Here is a 13,408-nt window from a genome sequence, read left to right as displayed (position 1 = left end):
CATTCTTTGAACCATATATAATTTTTTGAAATATATATGTGTGTATGTTTCTGGGCTTCCACTCATTTTTTTCAGGTATTATGGAGCGCCTAAAATGTTTTAAAAAGTGAGGATAGAGCATTGAGCAAATAAAGTCCTTGCACACATGCAGCTTTCTACAAACAATAAACAAAGGCAATGTCCAATGAGCATACATACTCTAAAGAAAAAAAATTCAGGGTAAGGGCATAAAAAGTGGTTTAGCACTGGGAGCTAGAGAAGGTGATATCCTTGACCTTTGAGCACATCTTGTTCTTAACAAAATGGAATCTTACTATCTGTTCTATTCTTCAGCTTGCTTCGTTCATTTCTCAGTGTACTTACGGACATCTTTTCCCATGTGAGCACATACAGATTTGATTCATTCTTTTTCTATGTTAAGTTATATGGGTTACATGGATATTCCACAATTTATCCAACTAGTACCCAATTTTGTGTATTTTTTTAAAGATTTTATTTGTTTATTTGTCAGAGAGAGCGGGTATGCACACAAGCAGGGAGAGGGGCAGGCAGAGGGAGAAGCAGGCTCCTCAATATGCAAGGAGCCTGATGCGGAACTCCATCCCAGGACCCTGGGATCATGACCTGAGCCGAAGGCAGATGCTTAACTGACTGAGCCACCCAGGTGTCCCCAGTACCCAATTTTGAACAATTAGATCATTTACCACAAAGATGAGATGAATATATTTTTAAACACTCATCTGTCTTTCTGTTATATGACTTTCTGGAAGTAGAATCACTGGGTCAAAGGGTATATGCACTTTTAATTTGATTGATATTACCTACTGTCCTTTAAATAGGTTTTACCCAAACGTGTTTCCTCACCAGAACTGAGAATGGTTAAACTTTTAAACTCTTTCGTATCTAATAAGCCAACTGATACATTATTGATGAGGGTAAGTACTTTTCATATGATCATTGGAGACTGTTTTTTTCATGACTTATCAAATTCTTTGCTTATTTTTCTATTGGATTTTTATCTTTTTAATAATGATTTGTAGAAACTTTTAATATTTTATATAAAGACACTTTGTTTTATATTTTACAAATATCTTTCCTTTCAACTTTGTGATCATTTACTCTCTACAGAGGCATTAAATTGTTAAATGGGCATTTTTTTTTCCTAACTTTTTTTTTCTAACTTTTTTTTTTTGAAGTAGGCTCCACACTGGTCAGGAACTCACAACCCAAGATGGAGACCTGAGCTGAAATCAAGAGTCAGACACTGGGGCGCCTGGGTGGCTCAGTCGTTAGGCGTCTACCTTTGGCTCAGGTCATGATCCCAGGATCTTGGGATCGAGCCCCGTGTCGGGCTCTCTGCTCAGTGGGAAGCCTGCTTCTCTTTCTCCCACTCCCCCTGCTTGTGTTCCCTCTCTTGCTGTCTCTCTCTGTCAAATAAATAAATAAATAAAAATCTTAAAAAAAAAAAAGAGTCGGACACTTACCTGACCGAACCATGCAGGTGTCCCCTAAATAGGCATTTTTTTTTCAATTTAAAGATTTATTTATTTATCTTAGAGAGATAGCGCATTTGTACTTGGTGGGGTGGGGGCAGAGGGAGAGGGAGAGAGAGAGAATCTCAAGCTGACTCCCCACTGAGTGTGGAGCCCGACACGGCTCTCGATCCTATGACCTGAGCTGAAATCAGAAGTCGAACACTTAACCAGCTGAGCCACCCAGGCGCCCCCCTAAATAGACATTTTAAACAATCTTTTTCTGTATGGGTTCCTGGATTTGACTCATGCTTAGAATGGCCTTCTATGTCCCAAGATTATTGAAACGTGTTTTGAGCAGCACTGAGCTGGCTAAGTCAGTAGAGCATGTGAGTCTTGATGTCAGAATTGGGAGTTCAAGCCCCCAAATTGGGGTAGAGAATACTTTAAAAAATAAATAAATAAATAAATAAATAAATAAATAATAAAATATATTCTTGTATTTTATTGTAATTCTTTAGTTACAATTATGGTTATATTCTTAATCCTCATTTTTAGTTTTTGAAACACCATTTACTAAATAATCTATCACTTCTTTACTGATTTGAAATTCTACTTTCTTGTATACTAAATATGTACAAATTTAGTTTGAACATTTTGTTTTCTTCTGAAGATCTATTTTTGTCAGGATGTGTCATTATTTTAATTTCCATGATTCAATAGGATATTTTGATATCTGGCATGGTAATCCCTCCTAATTAATCCTTCTTTTTCCCCAATTTTCTTCATTGTTCCTAGGCATTTATTTCCCTAGATAAGCTGTATTCTCAAATTTTCTAGTTTCCCACAAAACAAGATTCATCTGTCAGCTAATTTTAAAAGAAACTGCATTATAACAAATATGAAAAGATGAGACAGAATGAGCTTTGACAAATCAAAAGGAGAAAGCAAATGGCATTATTTGTGATGATTTGGTTGCATACCTGGAAAGCCTACAAGAATTATGGGGCGCCTGGGTGGCTCAGTTGGTTAAGCAACTGCCTTCGGCTCAGGTCATGATCCCGGAGTCCTGGGATCGAGTCCCACATCGGGCTCCCTGCTCAGTGGGGAGTCTGCTTCTCCCTCTGACCCTCCTCCCTCTCATGCTCTCTCTCTCTCAAATAAATAAATAAAAAATCTTTAAAAAAAAAAAAGAATTAATTAAAAGTCTCTGGAGAGTTCAACATTGGGGTCAAGTACATATACACAAAATACAATAATAACTTGCTTTTTCAGGGGCAGGAGCAAGCCAATGTCGCTGTTTCCCATTGAGGCCTGTGGGCTTGAGGGACCTTCAGCTTTGTTCAGAGAATTTAGGCCAAAATTCAGATGCTGAGTTTTGTAAACCTTAATGGGTTGCAGCTGAAGGAATTAAAAATTCCTGTGAAAGCTGCAAGTAATTTCTATCTGGCAAGAATGAGTATTTTACTAGTCTTTAAGCAGACTGTTTATTCTAGGAAAACCTCCTAAGTGTCTTCCAGTTACATAAGATGTCTGAAAGAACTGGGGGAAGGATGGATGTAAAAGACGTGTTGGAGAGAAAGTTGCATCTCTCTGGCTTGGGATGCTTTGGGGCAAGATGGTTGTTTCCTGCTCGGACCCTGGCCTGTTAGAGAGCACCTGTGGTTCAAGAGCGGAGCACAGAACAGGACCTGCTTCTGGGGCAAACTGTGTACAGTTCAGGGCCCTGTGCTTAGAAAAGTCCCACATTTGGTTTAATGCTCTGCTACTGCCATTTTTAAAATTCATAATAACTTTTGAACAGGGAACCTGCATTTTAGTTTTGCTCTGCGCCATATACATTATGTAAATGGTCTGCACCAGAAATTGGTCAAAGTGTTTTCACCAAACCCTGTTGGACGAGTGAAATGCAAACTAGCTCCATCAGGATCAGAAGAGGTGAGAGAACTGATCCTCCCTGGAAGAGAGAGAGAAGAGAGAGAGGAGAACTGATTTTCCTGGAATTCAGAATCAGTCTTCTCCCTGAAGATTGGTGGCTATTGTTTAAAAAAAAAAAAAGTTTTTTGGGGCGCCTGGGTGGCTCAGTCGTTAAGCGTCTGCCTTCGGCTCAGGTCATGATCCCAGGGTCCTGGAAACGAGCCCTGCATCCGGTTCCCTGCTCCGCGGGAAGCCTGCTTCTCCATCTCCCACTCCCCCTGCTTGTGTTCCCTCTCTCGCTGTGTCTCTCTGTCAAATAAATAAAATCTTAAAAAAAATTTTTTTTTTTACTCTTTCATTGTGTTTTACAACTAGTTATTATAACCACTGGAGAAACCTCAGTGTTGTAAAATTGGATCCTGGGGCAAACTCAAATGTGGGTTCTCCCTTCATATGCCTTTGAATACAAAGAAAGGAGCCCTTTTCTTTACAGTAGGATAAGAGAATTTGACTAATCTGGCTAAATAAGAGAGAGAGAGGGGGGCGCCTGGGTGGCTCAGTCGTTAAGCATCTGTCTGCCTTCGGCTCAGGTCCTGATCCCAGGGTCCTGGGATTGACCCACATTGGGCTCCCTGCTCGGCGGGAAGCCTGCTTCTCCCGCTCCTGCTCCCCCTGCTTGTGCTCCCATTTTCGCTGTGTCTCTCTCTCTGTCAAATAAATAAATAAAATCTTTAAAAAATAAATAAATAAATAAGACAGAGAGTCAGAGCAGGGTGACTATATGTTCTGTAAAGAGGAGTAGCCATGCAAGGGGATTGGCAGAAGGGCTTTTGGGCCTCTGTGGGTATGAGGCTCTGGTTCCCCAAATAAAGAAAGAAACTCTTCCATCCATCTTTGGGCAGAGAGGTGAGAACAGCGCCTGAAGTTCCTTGGAATTGGGGGAGAGCTGCCTTCCTCAGTTGCTTCTACTTCTTGAGATAGCTTGACAGCTAACTACTTAACAGTTGTGTCACATTCTTTTATCTTCAGACAGAGCTGCTGGGACTCCTCAGTCTTTGGGCCTTGATCTAACACTCTGCTGTGACATAGCTTCATGGAGTGCTCCTAACTCTGTGTGATTCTGAGTGCAGGATTTGCTCCTTCCCTCTCTTGTAATTAACGGATCGGCAGGAGGAGAAAAGGAAGTTGACATGCTGAGAGGACCAGAGATGAGAGACAGAACACTAACTACCTAGACTTGATTGTTTTCCTTTTAGATTATCGTGGCTTCTCTTTAGTAAATCCCTTTTGTGATGAAGATGGTTCAAGTTAGGGGGCACCTGGCTGGCTCAGTCAGTAGAGCATGTGACTTTTGATCTCAGGGTTGTGAATTCAAGCCCCACACTGGGCGTGGAGCCAATTAAAAAAAAAAAAAGATGGTTCAAGTTGGGTTTCTGTCTTGCCCCCAAAGAATCTTTGATTTTATCTTTGAAGGGACTGAGAGACTCAGGCATCTGTGTTTCAAGTACTCAAGGAAGGGCATTGAGAAGAGTTTTCAATTAGAAATAATTGTGCCTCTGATAAACCTCATTGGGTACAATGCCGCCACTGTGCTAAACTTCAGGCGTCTTAGTTACCTGATTTATCCAAGGTCCATGGTCCTGAACCTTTCCCATTGCATACCTCTCCCTCCCCTTCAGCCAGTTGGGTTTATTTTTATTTTTTTTTAAAGATTTTATTTATTTATTTGACAGAGAGAGACACAGCGAGAGAAGGAACACAAGCAGGGGGAGTGGGAGAGGGAGAAACAGGCTTCCCGCTGAGCAGGGAGCCCCATGCGGGGCTCGATCCCAGGACCCCGGGATCCTGACCTGAGCCGAAGGCAGACGCTTAACGACTGAGCCACCCAGGCGCCCCTAGTTGGGTTTATTTTGAAATAATATAGGACTGCTTCCCTTGTATCATTGAAGATTCAATTGCAAGAAACAAAACTTTGGCTAAATAAACAAAGAATTTATTGGCAGCATATTAGCTAGATCATAGCTTAGAAGGAGGAATTGCATACCCAGCCTTGAGAAGTTCTCCACCCAGAAAAGTCCAGATCTCACTAGTGGGGAACTTGTGTGCTTCTTCTTTCAGCTCTTGCCAGCAGATGATGGGGTCCAACCCCCTGCAGTACCTGTGTGCCTCATGTCAACAGGAAAGTTCCCTCTAAGAGTTTCCCTGGCTTCTTACTGAGATGTGTCCATCCCTCTAGCCATGGGTGGGCTCCCACAATCAGCAGTCTGCCAGAATGAGGAATAGAGGAACACCGTAAAGAGTGAATGCTGAGCAGAAAAAACCAAAAGATGTACCCTATCTCCTGTAATAGGACCTTTCTACAAGATCTGTTATGTAAATTATTCACAGCTAGATGCAGTGGGGGTGGTCACAGTGTTTCACAAAGGCCTACAGTGACAAAACACTTAGAGCCGTCATATAGCAAACCCAAAGGAAGGTGGCTCTCTTTCTCTCTCCCTTTTCTGGTGAGGATGATAAACTTCTGTCCTCTAAATCCAGTCATTTTAATTGCCGAGTCAGATACATGGTGAATGTTTTATTAAAGTTCATGTGAAATTCAGAATGATGCTCTAACATTTCTTCTAGATGTATCCCCATTCATCGAACTGCTCTGGCTTCCCACCTCCTCTACCGCACCTTCCCGGTATTGTGGGTGCTAAGGCTAAAATGGCTTTATTCCAGTTTGAATTTAATAGTCTTGAAACCATGCCTCCTTTTTTAAAACACAAGTAATCCATTTTCATTATGGAAACACTTGGAAATAAAGATTAAGAAAAATAATGTACATTATCTTCCACTATCTACAGAAAGAGACGTTCGAAGTTCTCTTTTGGGAAATGTAGATATTTCTTATATCCATAACTGACCCTTAACTAATTATAACACTTTATTTTTGTTTATTTTTATTTTTTATTTATTTTTTTAAAAAATATTTTATTTATTTGACAGAGAGAGACACAGCTAGAGAGGGAACACAAGCAGAGGGAGTAGGAGAGGGAGAAGCAGGCTCCCCGCCCAGCAGGGAGCCCAATGGGGGACTCGATCCCGGATGACCTGAGCTGAAGGCAGACACTTAACCGATTGAGCCACCCAGGTGCCCCTATAACACGTTTTAAAATATCACAAATTGTTATGTTAATCCCCACACATTACATCATTAGTTTTAGATATAGTGTTCCATGATTCATTGTTTGTGCATAACACCCAGTGCTCCATGCAGAACGTGCCCTCCTCAATACCCATCACCAGGCTAACCCATCCTCCCAACCCCCTCCCCTCTAGAACCCTCAGTTTGTTTTTCAGAGTCCATCGTCTCTCATGGTTCTTCTCCCCCTCCGATTTTCCCCCCTTCATTCTTCCCCTCCTGCTACATTCTTCTTCTTCTTTTTTTCTTTCTTAACATATATTGCATTATTTGTTTCAGAGGTACAGATCTGAGATTCAACAGTCTTGCACAATTCACAGTGCTTACCAGAGCACATACCCTCCCCAGTGTCCATCACCCAGTCACCCCATCCTTCCCACCCCACCCCCCACTCCAGCAACCCTCAGTTTGTTTCCTGAGATTAAGAATTCCTCATATCAGTGAGGTCATATGATACATGTCTTTCTCTGTTTGACTTATTTCGCTCAGCATAATACCCTCCAGTTCCATCCACGTCGTTGCAAATGGCAAGATCTCATTCCTTTTGATGGCTGCATAATATTCCATTGTATATATATACCACATCTTCTTTATCCATTCATCTGTTGATGGACATCTTGAGAGCCATTGATTTTTACTTTTAGTGTAGCATTCAATAAATTACATGATACATTCAATGCTTTATTATAAAAGAGGCTTTATGTTAGATGATTTTGCCCAACTATTGGCTGATATAAGTGTTCTGAGCACATTTAAGTTCTGCTAGGCTAAGGTATTATGTTCTATAGGTTAGGTGTATTAAATGCATTTTTGACTTACAATATTGTTAACTTACAATGGGTTTATTGGGGTGTAACCTTATGGGATGTAATCCCATGATAAGTTGAGGAAGATATGTATTGCAAAAAGAACACCACAATAAGTCTAGTTGACGTTCATGTGAAGGGCTTTTTATCATTGATAAATTCTCAAAGTGAATTTTAATCCCCAGTATTTTTTTAATCCCCAGTATTTTTATATGAATATACTTACCGCACTTGCAAGGTAAATTTTGAATATGGTGGATTTATTAGTCAGGGTTCTTCAGGTTGCAGATGACAGAAACCAGAATCAAAATAACCATTGTAAAAAACAGGACTTAAGGGATGCCTGGGTGGCTCAGTCGGTTAAGCATCTGCTTTAGGCTCAGGTCATGATCCCAGGGTCCTGAGATCGAGCTCCAGATCGGGCTCCTTACTCAGTGGGGAGCCTGTGTCTCCCTCTGCCTGCCACTCCCCCTGCTTATGTAAGTGTGCTCTCTCTCTCTGACAAATAAATTAAAACAAAACAAAAACAAACAAACAAACAAATAATGGGACTTCAGGGATAGATACTGGTAGATGCCAAAACAGGGCAGTTCTAGGCACCTAGGCCCAGAACCAGGGATGGGATGCCTTTTACAAGACAAGCTAGTCTTGGGGCACCTGGGTGGCTCAGTTGGTTAAGCGACTGCCTTCGGCTCAGGTCATGATCCTGGAGTCCTGGGATCGAGTCCCGCATCGGGCTCCCTGCTCAGCGGGGAGTCTGCTTCTCCCTCTGACCCTCATGCTCTCTCTTTCTATCTCATTCTCTCTCTCAAATAAATAAATAAAATCTTAAAAAAAAAAAAAAAGACCAGCTGGTCTCTACTTTCATCTGAGTAATGGCCTCATTCCCTCAGACCCCTCTCTGTGGCTGGGAATATGGCCACTAGAACCTTGGGAACACATCTTTACGATTCCACGGCCTGTCAAAGACAAAAACCAAACAACAAGCAAACTGGTTTTATTTAGGGTATTATAATAGGGAGAGCATCCCGGATCTGAAGATCATTACCTTAGCAGGGTAGTTTGTCTGGAGATTTTTCTAGGGAGAAATAGACAACTTCCAGGTAGGGTGATTTTATAGTTACGATTGTTTTTGTAATCAAGGAGCGTCAGTCAGTGAGCTGAACAGGAAATGTTTGTGTCTAGCTAGTTTGAGCAGGACAGACAATTCACAGAATCATTTCTGTGAATTGGAATGTGAATGGGAATTCAGAGAGTTTCTGTCTGGTTTTATCACAGGTAAACAAGGGGGTCATCTGTGGGACTTATCTAAGTCACATGAGGAAGAGTGGTTCTTTGTAGTAAAGTTGGAACATGAAAGGGTCAAGGCTATTTCTTAACCTTCTCAGTTTTCTAGGAACATGGGGCTTAGGTAAAGTTCAACATTGTCACAATGGAGAAGGGAGTAAGAAAGTTCCCCACCAGCTGCATGAGACACATTTTTGGAACAGTGCCATGTGCTTGGTCCCATGTTCATCTGCCTATCTCCGGGTCAATCTTTGTGGCCCAGTGGGAGGGGGTTCTTTGAGTGATTCAGCCTGGGTCAGAGTAGTGAAGAGAAGGGATAGTGGGGAGGCAAAGAAAATGGTTCTACAGCGGGCAAACGGTCACAGTTTAATTCCAAGGGAGCTAAATGTGAGGATTTTTCCTTAAAGCCAAAGAAGACACAAACCTTTGTTCAAAATTAAATAGTGGCACTGTAGTAATAGTACTGGTAAATTACCATGAATTCTTTTTCTAGAACTTGAAACAGTCTGAGGAGTCTCACGTGATGTTTCCATCCTCAGAAAAATTGCCCCTCCCTCTTTCCAATCAATGCTGTAAAATGGAAACCACAAATATTAAGAGCCTTTAGTAATATTTCAAGCTACTCATTCTGGTTTTGACAATTTTTTTTCAAGGTACTTGCCACCTTCCCATTCTACTTCAAGGCCAAATTGGGCTTACTGTGATGGAAATCACAGATATCCCTGCTCCTACCACCTAAGAACTTTAAGGCCTCATGGTTTGTGAATCAGTGTGGGGAGAAAACAGCCCTCCTGTAACAAGGTCCCAGGGAAATTTGACTCCTTGGACCAGCTGGTGCCCAAAGAAGCAAATATAGACTGGAAGTCCTAGAGTCTAAAGAACACTAAAGGGTTTTGAAATGCTTCACCTTTCTATTTCACCTGCCCAACTGCAGATAGGGATCCAGAGAAACCCCATCCTGTGAGGGATCAGGATTTCACTTTATAGTTAGTTGGACTTAATTTAGTCACAAGCGATTTAATCAGGCTGCTATTGGTGAAATCTTTGTGGTTTCCTTTTTCCTCTGTGGTTTCTGAGGGCTTCAGTGCCCTTAGAGAACTTAATATACTTGGCTCCAATATCCAGGCTCTGGAGTAATTCATAGATTACTCTATATATTGGATGGTTTGATTCCTCTTAAGCTTCTCTGTCTCTGTTCCTACCCCAGGTCGTACCTGAATATATGAAGCTGCATCTCCCTTGCAGGTACCCACCAAAAATCCCATCACACCAAGCATCTCACGAAAAATTTATGGGCTTCAGTGGAAGGTAGTCACATTGTAGATGAAGTGACCACTCTCTGTCTTTCTCTCTCTGGCAATTACTGACCTCCCTTACTTCACCTCAGATCAAGAGCCCTCTGCCCCTTCCAAAAGGAACCCACAGTCCCTACACATCACCTTGTAAAACTCTCCAGAAAGTGAGGAATAGTAAATGCCCATGCCACAATATAATAGTAAATACTCCCCCAATATAATGTTTATTTCAAAGCCTACTCAAGCCTATGTGGATTCCTCAGCTTTCTAGTATTCTGGGGCACAACATTTTCTTTCACTACATCAACACTGTGAGACATCTTTTGGGGTGTCTTTCTAGCTCATGATGACAGTCCTCTGAGGCTGGGTATCAGTGACCCTTTATTCCCAGTTATACTTGACTGAACTAGCTTGGCTGATCCAAGCTGCACCAATTAGGATCTTTTACCTGGGAATTTTATATTAGAACTGAATGTCTATAGGGCACCTGGCTGGCTCAGTCAGTGGAGCATGTGACTCTTGATTTTGAGGTTGTGAGTTTGAGTCCCATGTTAGGTGTGGAGATTACTTAAAAGTAAAATCTTAAAAAAGGAAAGAACTGAAGGTCTCAAGTTTTCAGCCCTGTAGGGTTGGGCTTGAAGCATGTACATTCCAAGTTGAGGGCAGCCATTAAGTATATGCTCTGCAGAGAAAGAAGTCTATGAAAATACTTTTAGCTGAAAGTCAGAGAAATCTCAACTCAAAAGGTTTCATACTTGCCTGAGTGTGTCTTTAATGCTCTCTTTGTTGGCTGTCCCTGCCTCTCTAGTCTATGCTGATTAGCATCTATGTTAATGCCTACTGGGTGGCAAGTGTCCAATATAGGTGTCCTTGGAGGCATGTCCTTCTCAACAGTTCCTGGATGAGCAGATCTTAGCTCCAGTTTGACCATTCCTTCTCAACTGTTGCCTCTTGTTGCAAGGGTCCCCTCTTGTAGCCAGTGGTCTTCTTGGGTAGGGTCTGGTGAGACAGTCCAAGTTCAGCCACCTATTCCAATGTGCAGTGGATCCTTGTAGTGTGTCACGACACACTACTTTCCTCTCCTGGTTCCTTCTGATAGTTAGCTCTCCCCAGTTCTCTTCTCTCTCCCCCCCCCCCATATTTGTCCCTCCTTTGTTCAGAGAAGGAAATTGGCAGATGGCCAACTAGGGCAGAGACTGGAGGTCTCCCTTCCTTTCATGTATCTCTCTCTAATCTTTACAAGAGCCTCCCTCTCACTTGTCTTTCCCTAGGAGACAGCACCTTCCACTTCTACCTTGAAGTAATTCTGTTCTCTCCACAAAGCCAATTCCTCATCTCCCTTTCACTCCTCCCCACTTCTTCTACAGAGACTGCAGGGTTGGTTTGGTTGGGATGGGGAGGAGGCTAGAAATACCTAGGCTGTTTCTGCCTCCTCTCTTGAGGGAGTTGGCTGGTTCCAATTACTGGTAATTTTCTTAAAGGTGTGGATTAGTGAGCACTTTTTTATTCTTATCTATGGGCCCTAATCACCAATTCTGGGAAAAATCTCATGCAATATCCTGTTAGAGCAACAACAATAACAACCATCTCTAATATTCCTTTTTTTTCTCTTAAAAATTTTATGTTTAAGTAATCTCTATACCCAACCTGGGTCTCAAACTTACAATCCCTAGATCAAGAGTCACATACTCTTCCGACTGAGCAAGGCAGGCACCACTGTAACAATTCTTGATAACTCACTATGTGTCAGGCAATGCACATTTTATATTAACTGTCTTATTTAATCATTACATCAACCCTATGAGGTAAGTCCTGTTATTTCCTCCATTTTTCAGGTGAGGAAACTGAGGCAATTATGCCCAGGTTGTAGGGCCACAGAACCTTAAACACTCTACTATCCTAGCAGGATCTTAAAGCTAATTCATTGAAGAACTCAAGAGACTGAAGTGAAGGAAAGAATGTTGAAGTCAGAGTGCTAAATTAAATACAAAACTATCTACTATCCTCCCTCTCTTGTGTAACCATGGGAAGCATGCTTGCCTATCATTTTTTAAGGGTCTCTTTTTTGAAGTACAACTATTGTCACAGAGTATACACACTTCCCAAAATACTCTCTGGGAAGTCTGAACCAGATTATAATTTCTCATATACCTTTGCCAGTATTTTCTTCTTCTTTTTTTTTAAGATTTTATTTATTTATTTGACAGAGAGAGACACAGCGAGAGAGGGAACACAAGCAGGGGGAGTGGGAGAGGGAGAAGCAGGCTTCCCGTGGAGTGGGGAGCCTGATGCGGAACTCGATCCCACACTGGGATCATGACCTGAGCCGAAGGCAGATGCTTAACGACTGAGCCACCCAGGCGCCCCTTGCCAGTACTTTCTAATGTAATTTTTTTCCAATATGGTTTGGGAAAATGGAATTACATTATTGTTTTAATTAACTCTTTAAAAATTCCAAGTGAGATCGAGCATTATGTGTTTGTCATTTGTATTTATTCTTTAGTGAATTTTGTCTTCTAATCTTTGGTCTATTTTTTTTTTTGATTGACTTATGACAACTATGTATAGATCAAGAATATTGCCTCTTTGATGTCATATATATTAAGAATATTTCTTTCCAAAAAAAAAATTTCTTCGCAAAGTTGTCAAAGAATACATTTTTTTTTTTTTAAAGGTTTTATTTATTTATTTGACAGAGAGAGACACAGTGAGAGAGGGAACACAAGCAGGGGGAGTGGGAGAGGGAGAAGCAGGCTTCCCATGGAGCAGGGAGCCCGATGCGGGGCTCGATCCCAGGACTCTGGGATCATGACCCGAGCCGAAGGCAGACGCTTAACGACTGAGCCACCCAGGTGCCCCAATACATTTTTTTATTGTGGTAAAATATACATAACACAAAACTTACCATTTTAACCATTTTTAAGTGTACAATGGCATGGCATTACGTGTATTCATAATGTTATGCAACTATCACTATTAATGATTTCCAGAACTTTCTCACCGTCCCAAACAGAAACTCTGTACCCATTAAAAAGTAATTCTAGATTTGCTCCTCCCCACAGCCCATGATTGTCTCTATTTTATGTTTTGTGAATTTGCCTGTTTTAGGTACCCCATATAGGTGGAATCATACAATATTTGTCCTTTTGTGTCAGGCTTATTTCACTTAGCATACAGTTTTTAAGGTTTATTCATATTGTAGCATGTATCAGCATTTCATTCCTGTTTTATGGCTGAATAAAATTCCATTGCATGTGTATCCTTTATTTTGTTTGTCCATTCACCTGTTGATGGACACGTGGCTTGTTTCCACATTTGGGCTATTGGAATAATACTGCTATAAAAGTTGCTGTACAAGTATCTGTTTGAGTCCTTGCTTTGAATTCCTTTATGTGTATAAGTAAGAGTAGAATTGCTGGATCATATGGCAAGTCTATGGTTAACTTC

The 13,408-nt window shown here is 41.3% G+C and overlaps 1 pseudogene; it reads right to left on the bottom strand.

Annotated features, from left to right (window-relative positions):
* Positions 1-4,874: 4,874 nt before the first annotated feature.
* Positions 4,875-4,988, bottom strand: LOC116645334 (annotated as a pseudogene).
* Between the last annotated feature and the right edge of the window lie 8,420 nt (positions 4,989-13,408).

Source organism: Phoca vitulina, unplaced genomic scaffold, assembly GCF_004348235.1.
Source record: "Phoca vitulina isolate PV1807 unplaced genomic scaffold, GSC_HSeal_1.0 scaffold32, whole genome shotgun sequence".
Lineage (NCBI taxonomy): Eukaryota > Metazoa > Chordata > Mammalia > Carnivora > Phocidae > Phoca > Phoca vitulina.
Note: the sequence above shows the minus strand (reverse complement) of the source record. Positions and strands in the feature narration are given on the sequence as shown.